Source organism: Lutra lutra, chromosome 7 (genome assembly GCF_902655055.1).
Source record: "Lutra lutra chromosome 7, mLutLut1.2, whole genome shotgun sequence".
Taxonomy (NCBI): domain Eukaryota; kingdom Metazoa; phylum Chordata; class Mammalia; order Carnivora; family Mustelidae; genus Lutra; species Lutra lutra.
This window is the reverse complement of record NC_062284.1, coordinates 69,552,255-69,558,472: the sequence shown is the minus strand read 5'-3', so window position 1 is coordinate 69,558,472 and position 6,218 is coordinate 69,552,255. Positions and strand designations below refer to the sequence as shown.

Sequence of the window (6,218 nt, the reverse complement as noted above, 5' to 3'; positions counted from 1 at the left end):
GTCTGAAGAGAACCTAGATTTTTATGTGGTCTCTCCCCCATGCAACTCACGTGCATTAGGGGAAGTGAAACATCCGAACAACAGCAGCCCACTCTGTACCACCCCAACACTAGTTCTTATACTCTGACAACTATTAAACATAGTTCAAAGAAACTTTTAAACATCTAAATAAATGGAAAGACATCTCACGTTAATGGATCAGAAGGCTTAATATTGTTAAAAGAAAGCAATTCTCCTCAAATTGATCTACACCTTTAACACAATTCCTGTCAAAATCCAAGCTGGCTCTTTTGTAGAAATTGACAAGTTGATCCTAATTATAGGATCCTAAATATAGAAATATAAGGAACCCAGAATCACCAAAACAAGCTTAAAGGAGAATAAAGTTGGAGGACTCACTCTGATTTCAAAGTTTACTACAAAGCTACAGAAACCAAGACAGTGTGGTGCTAATATAAGAAGAGGCATATTGATCAGTGAGGTAGAACTGAAAGCCCAGCAATAAAGCCCTCACATTCACAATCAATTGATTTCCTCCAGGATGCCAAAACAATCCAATCTACTCTTGGAAAAGAATAATCTCTTCAACAAACCGTGTTGGGATAACTGGATATTCTCATGCAAAGAAGTAAATTGGATCCCTTCCTCACATCATACACAAAATTTAGTTTAAGATAGATCAGAGACACAATTACAAGAGCTAAAATTATAAATTTCTTAGAATAAAACATAGAGGGGCACCTGGATGGCTCAGTCAGTTAGGCATCCAACTCTTGATTTCAGCTCAGGTCATGATTTCAGTGTCATGAGATTGAGCCCTATGTTGGGTTCCACACTGGCTGTGGAGCCTGCTTAAGAATCTCTCTCTCTCCCTCTGTGTCTGCCCCTCCCACCCCTCTCTCCCTCCCTCTAAAAAAAAGCGACAACATGGGGTAAATCTCCATGACCTCAGATTTGGCAATGATTTCCTAGGTATGATACCAAAGCACACATGACAAAAGAGAAAAATAAATAAATTGGGCTTCATCAAGATTATAAACCTTTGTGCCTCAAAGGATATCATCAAAAAACTGAAAAGACAACCCACAAAATGGGGGAAAGTATTAGCAAATTCTGTATTTGATAAGGAACTTGTGTCAAATATATAAAGAACTCTCAACAACTTAATAAGAAGAAAACCCAATTTTAAAATGGACAAATAGGGGCGCCTGGGTGGCTCAGTGGGTTAAAGCCTCTCCCTTCGGCTCAGGTCATCATCTCAGGGTTCTGGGATCCAGCCCCGCATCGGACTCTCTGCTCAGCGGGGAGCCTGCTTCCTCCTCTCTTTCACTCTGCCTGCCTCTCTGCCTACTTGTGATCTGTCTGTCAAATAAATAAATAAAATCTTTAAAAAAAATTAAAAAAATAAAATGGACAAATAATAAGCTTTGCGCAGTGGCAGTATCATAGCCAATGAGGTTTATCCGAGGCGTGATTATTGCTAATTAAAATGGACAAATAATATTAATAAACATTTCTCCAAAGAAGACAAAATGATCTATAAACACATGAAAAGATGCTCAATTATCATTAGCTTTGTGGAAATGCAATTTACATATGGAAATACAAATCAAAACCACAGTGAAATACCACTTCAAAATATTAGGGAGGCATTAGGGAGGCACCTGGGTGGCTTAGTTAAGCGTCTGCCTTTGGCTCTGATGGTAATCTCGGGGTCCTGGGGATTGAGTCCCACATTGGGCTCCCAGCTTGGCCAGAAGTCTGTTTGTCCCCCTGCTCCTCTCTCCGGCTTGCTCTCTCAAAAAACATGGAGGACATAGGGAGATGGAGAGGAGAAGGGAGTAGAGGGAAATTGGAAGCGGGGGTAAACCATGAGAGACTATGGACTCTGAAAAACAATCCGAGGGTTTTGAAGGAGCAGGGTTGGGGGGGCTGGGAGGTTGGGGGAGCCAGGTGGTGGGTATTAAGTAGGGCACGTATTGCATGGAGCACTGGGTGTGGTGCAAAAAACAATGAATTCTGTTACGCTGAAAAGAAATAAAAAAATAAATAAAATTTTTTTTAAGATTTTATTTATTTATTTGACAGACAGAGATCACAAGTAGGCAGAGAGGCAGGCAGAAGGAGAGAGAGGGGGAAGCAGGCTCCCTGCTGAGCAGAGAGCCCGATGCGGGGCTCGATCCCAGGACCCTGAGATCATGACCCGAGCCGAAAGCAGAGGCTTAACCCACTGAGCCACCCAGGCGCCCCCCAAAATAAATAAATTTTTTAAATAAATAAATAAATAAATAAATAAATAAATAAATAAATAAATAAATCTTTTTAAAAAATAGACATTAGGGGGCGCCTGGGTGCCTCGGTTGGACATCAGACTCTGTCTTGGCTCAGGTCGTGATCTTCCGCTTGTGGGATCTAGACCCAAGACTCTGTGCTTAGCCAGAGTTTTTTGGGTTTCTCTCTCCCTCTGCCCCTCCCCCCTTAAATGGATGAATAAATCTTAAAAAAAGAAAAATAGTCAGTAGGATGACTGTCGGGGCACCTGCATGGCTCAGTAAGTTAATTGTCTGCCTTCCGTTAAGGTCGTGATCATGCGTCCTGGGATGCAGTTCCGTGTTGGGCTCCCTGCTCAGCGAGTAGTCTGCTTCCTCTCTTCCTCTGCCCCACTTCCCCTCTCATTCTCTTTCTCTCTCTCAAATAAATGAATAAAAATCTTTTTTTTAAAAAGGATGATTACAATGACTATAATTTTAAAAAGACACTATAAATGAGGATGCAGAGAAATTGCAAACTTCATTCATTATGCATGAGAACATAAAATGGTGCAGACACTTAAGAAAACAATCGGACAGTTCTTCAAAAGATCAAGCGCAGAATTGTCACATGACCCACCAATTCTATTGCTGTATATACACTCAAAAAAAATGAAAAATATATCCACAGGAAACTCATACATAAATGCTCGTAGCAGCATTATATATAATAAGCAAAAAGCAGATAAAACCGAAATGTCCACTAACTGATGAATAGATAAATAAGCCGCTGCCTTTGGCTCAGGTCCTAATCCCAGGGTCCTGGGATCAAGTCCCGCATCGGGCTCCTTGCTCGGCAGAGAGCCTGCTTCTCTCGCTGCCTCTGCCTGCAACTCTGCCTGCTTGTGTGTACTCTCTCTGACAAATAAATAAATAAAATCTTAAAAAAAAAAAAAAAAGAAATATCCAGAATAAGAAAATCTATAGAGATAGAAAATAGATTAGTAGTTGCCTAGGATGGAGGTCCCTAGGGGGGAATGAGAATAGGGTTTTTAACAGTGATGAAAATGCTCTAAAACTGATCTTGGTGATGGTTACCCTAGTTGCACTACTAAGAACCACTTTATTCTTCACTTTATTTTATTGTTTAAAGATTTTGTTTATTTGAGAGAGAGAGAATGAGCAAGAGAGAGAGAAGGGGGGCAGACAGAGCGGGAGAAACAGACTCCCCTTGGGACTTTGATCCCAAGACTCTGGGGTCATGAACTGAGCCAAAGGCAGATGCTTAACCGACTGAGCCACCAAGGTACCCCAACTATTTACTTTAAATAGGTAAATTATATGTTAATTACATCTCCATAAAGCTGTTTCATATATATTTTAATTTTGAGGTCCATCCCTAGAGATTACAACTTAATTGTTGTAATCTCTAGGGATTTTAAAAAAATTCTCAGGTGACCCAAATGTGCAGCAAAGCTTGAGAACCACGGATGTGAACTAATCATGGTTAGTAACTTACTGAGATTGGTTTAGGTTTGGGCATATATACAACTCTTGACAACGAGATATAAGAAGTTGGCTTGGATTTCTTGGAAAGCTATCTATGAGAGTTAAAGGAGAAGAAACCTCCTTTTTTGAATATTATGTCTGGAACTGCAGCATCTGTTTTGTAACCATGAAAGGAGTTAATTCAAGGACAAATCTGACATACTAAGGATGGCAGAGAAGAAATATGGAAAAGTAACTGGGACCTGATTACTTAATTCAGCTGCTGAATTATATTGTTTCTATGTCATTTATTTCTGCTCTAATCTTTATTATTTCCTTCCTTCGCCTGGATTTTGGTTTTGCTTGCTCTTCTTTTTCTCACTCCTTTAGGTGAAAAGTTAGATTGTTTATTTGAGATTTCTCCTGCTTCTTCAGATAGGCCTGTATTGCTATAAACTTCCCTCTTAGAACAGCTTTTGCTGCATCCCAAAGGTTTTGGACCATTGTATTTTCATTTTCATTTGTTTCCCTGTAATTTTTTATTTCTTCTTTGATTCCTTGGTTGACCAATTCACTGTTTAGTAACGTTATTTAACCATCATGTATTTGTGATCTTTCCAGATTTTGTGTGTGTGTGTGTGTGTGGTTGATTTCCAGTTTCATAGCATTGTGGTCAGAAAAAAATGCATGGTATGACTTCAGTCTTTTTGAATTTACTGATACTTGTTTTGTGGCCTAATATGTGATCTATTCTGGAGAATTTTCCATGTGCACTTGAAAAGAATGTGTTTTCTGATTTAGGGGAATGTTCTGAATATATATGCTAAATCCATCTGGTTAAGTGCATCAATCAAAGCTACTGTTCGCTTATTGATTTCCTGTTTGGATGATCTGTCCTTTGATGTAAGTGGGGTGTTAAAGTCCCCTCTGTTATTGTATTACTATCAATTAGTTCCTTTATGTTTGTTATTAACTATTTTATGTATTTGGGTGCTCCCATGTTGTTTGTATAAATATGTATAATTGTTATGTGCTCTTGTTGGATTGTCCCCTTTATTATTATATAGGATCCTTCTTTGTCTCTTGTTATAGTCTTTGTTTTAAAGTCTATTTTGTCTGCTGTAAATACTGCTACTCTGGCTTTCTTTTGACATCAATTTGCTTGATAAATGTTTCTCCATCCCCTCACTTTTTTTTTTTTCTTGTTAATTTTGGCCCTTCTAACTGGTGTAAGGTTGGATCTCAATGTGGTTTTTTTTTTTAATTTTATAATTTTTTTTTATTTTTTATAAACACATATTTTTATCCCCAGGGGTACAGGTCTGCGAATCACCAGGTTTACACACTTCACAGCACTCACCATAGCACATACCCTCCCCAATATCCATTACCCCACCCCCCTCTCCCAACCCCCTCCCCCCATCAACCCTCAGTTTGTTTTGTGAGATTAAGAGTCACTTATGGTTTGTCTCCCTCCCAATCCTATCTTGTTTCATTTACTCTTCTCCTACCCCCTCAACCCCCCATGTTGCATCTCCTCTCCCTCATATCAGGGAGATCATATGATAGTTGTCTTTCTCCGATTGACTTATTTCTCTCATCCCCTCACTTTTAATGTGCAGGAGTCTTTAGGTCTGAAATGAGTCTCTTGTTAGGTAACATATAGATGCATCTTTTTTTTATCCACTCTATTACCCTATGTCTTTTGATTGGAGTGTTTAGTCCATTTACATTCAAAGTAGTTACTGACAGATAATGTGTTCATTGTCATTTCATTACTTATTGTGTGGTTGATGTTGTTTTTAAGATTTTATTTATTTATTTGACAGAGAGAGCACAAGCAGGGAGAGCAGCAGGCAGAGGGAGAGGGAGAAGCAGACTCCTCCCCGAGCAGGGAGCCCAGTGTGGGGCTGGATCCCCGGACCCTGAGATCACAGCATGAACCAAAGGCAGATGCTTAACTGACTGAGCCTCCCCTGTTCTTTACTCCTCTCCCCTTCCACCATGTTTTAGGTATATAGTGTTATATTTTAACATTCAATGGACAGTTGGGTTCTTTCCACAGTTTGGCTATTGTGGACATTTCTGCTATGAACACTGGGGAAAGAATCCCTTTTAATATTTCTTGTAGGGTTAGGTTAGTGCTCGTGAACTCCTTTAGTTTTTGTTGATATGAAACACTCCTATTCTGAATGATAACCTTGCTGGGTATTCTTGGCTGCAGATTTTTCCTTTCAGCACATGCCACTCCTGTCTGGCCTACAAAGCTTCTGATGCAAAATCTGCTTATGTCCTTATAGGGTTCCTTTGTATATAACTGTCTTCTCTTGCTGCTTAAAAATTTTTTTCTTTATTATTACTTTTTGCCATTTTAAACACTTTATGTGTCTTGGTGAGGACCTTCTAGGGGTGAATTTGGGGGGAGGAATCTCTGTGCCTTCTGGATCTTGTTATCTGCTTCCTTCCCCAGATTAGGAAGTT

The 6,218-nt window shown here is 39.4% G+C and overlaps 1 non-coding gene across 1 annotated transcript; it reads left to right on the top strand.

Annotated features, from left to right (window-relative positions):
* Window positions 1-1,423: 1,423 nt before the first annotated feature.
* On the top strand, window positions 1,424-1,558 carry LOC125105708 (U4 spliceosomal RNA). Its single transcript, XR_007128994.1, has one exon. It is a non-coding gene; the product is annotated as a U4 spliceosomal RNA (small nuclear RNA).
* The last annotated feature ends 4,660 nt before the right edge of the window (window positions 1,559-6,218 follow it).